We start from the raw sequence: 1,803 nt of genomic DNA on the forward strand, positions 1-1,803 counted from the left end.
TCAGTGTTGCTGCCTCCTCTCAGCCTCTTCCCATATCTTATATGAAACTAATTTAGTGTCCAGACCTTAATGTTGCAATTATCAGAGCCCCTCTATCCCACCTGCTGTTCACTACAGCTCTTCTCCTTACACGGGGCTCTCCACTTCTCCCCTTTGTAAATGCCAAGGTCCATGCTCAGTAGTGCTTCATCTTCAATCCCAAGATCTGATGCATTCCCTCAGTATTTCTGACAAGAGCCAGGCTTCTCATTTTATACTAAGAGGAGCAGCTGGCCCTCTAGCCAAAGAAATAATCTCTGAAAGCAAATGAAAGCAGAAGATCCTCTGTCGAAGATCAGAGTCTGTAGGAGTGCTGAGCAAAGGGATATGACGGCTTCTTCCATCTGAATGTAGAAAGTTAATGGGGCTCTCCTCAGGGTATCAGACAGAGCACAAAGAAACAAAAAGCCTTTTTGGTGAGATCCTCTTAAAGGAAAGCATATCTTTGCCTCCCAGGCTGAGGGAAAAGGAGCAGTGAGCAGGTGCTAGGGATGGTCCTTTCTTCTTGACAGGAGTAAAATCAGAAAAACCCAGCTGCTCAAAACACGCAAGCAGGTGCCAGATATTGCCATGTACTGCCAGCAGCGTGCTGCCAGGATCAGTCCTTCCAAGGCTTCAGCTGCAGCCACGGGGATTTTGGAGGGAGAGGAAAACATTTGACTCTGCCAATCTGAGATGCAGCAGAAATCCCCTGCTCCAGTTCCTGCTTGGCAGCAGGGACTTGGGCCCCGGGATTTGCTCATTCTCCTCCAGGAGATTTTAGAGTTTGAAATACTCCAAAAAGCACCTGTGATAATACTCACTGATAAGACCTGCCTCCATCTCTCACCCCATCAACCTTCTACCTGCAAAGCAGCACTGTAAACGTGAATGTGAGGAGGGACAGATTAAAGCCAGGGGAGCCCTCAGCCACTTCTTTGGCAGCTGCTTGAGGTAGGCAGGAGCCAGTTTTGCAGCTGGTCCCTAAATAACACACCTGAGACAAAACTCATTCATGTTGGGGCCACCTCACTGAGGAAACGCCTGTGCTTTCTTAGAGGCCAGGCACCAGCCCAGCCACGAGGTGAGATGGCAGCCTGCCCTCATCTCTCTCTGTCCTTCTCCAGACCCACTGCGTCATCCCATGCCCAGTAGCGACGGCTTCCAGCACAGACTGTGGCTGCTCAGCAGCACCAGCCACTCAACAAGCCCCTCTGATGCCTCACAGGTCAGCCATCACTGCGGGGAATGGTGCCATGATGGGGGATCTGCATCACCTCTGGGGGTTTTTGGGGACCCCATCACCCTGAAGGAGGCTGTTTGCACCCTACCTTTCAGAAAGACCTGGATTAAGCTGTTAATAACTTACAACAGCTCCTTTTTAGCTTTATTATTTCTAGAAGGGGCAGGGAGGAGGGGAGCAGTGGCCTCCTCAGGATGCAGCAGAGAGGCGCTGCCATTGCTGCCCAAAGAACTCAGACGCCTCGCCTCCCTCTTCTGAGGGAAGCTGGTGGCTGAAACGTGTGTTTACTTTTTTGCCAAGGGGCTCAGATGGTTGCTTTGTCTGCCTGTCAGTCAGTCAGTCAGTCAGTCAGTCAGTCAGCCAGTTAGAAGCAGCTAAACACCCCCTGGCGGCGCGGCTCCTTTAAGACACGCCCTCACCCCGCCCTGGCTCAGCCCCGCCCCCTCAGCAGCAGGAGAGGGGGGCGCGGCTCAGAGACAAGGCGCCCAGCCTCCCTACACGCTTAGGGGGATGAGTGACAGCGCCGCGGTCCAATCAGATGG

This window comes from Phalacrocorax aristotelis, chromosome 1, assembly GCF_949628215.1.
Source record: "Phalacrocorax aristotelis chromosome 1, bGulAri2.1, whole genome shotgun sequence".
NCBI classification, from domain to species: domain Eukaryota; kingdom Metazoa; phylum Chordata; class Aves; order Suliformes; family Phalacrocoracidae; genus Phalacrocorax; species Phalacrocorax aristotelis.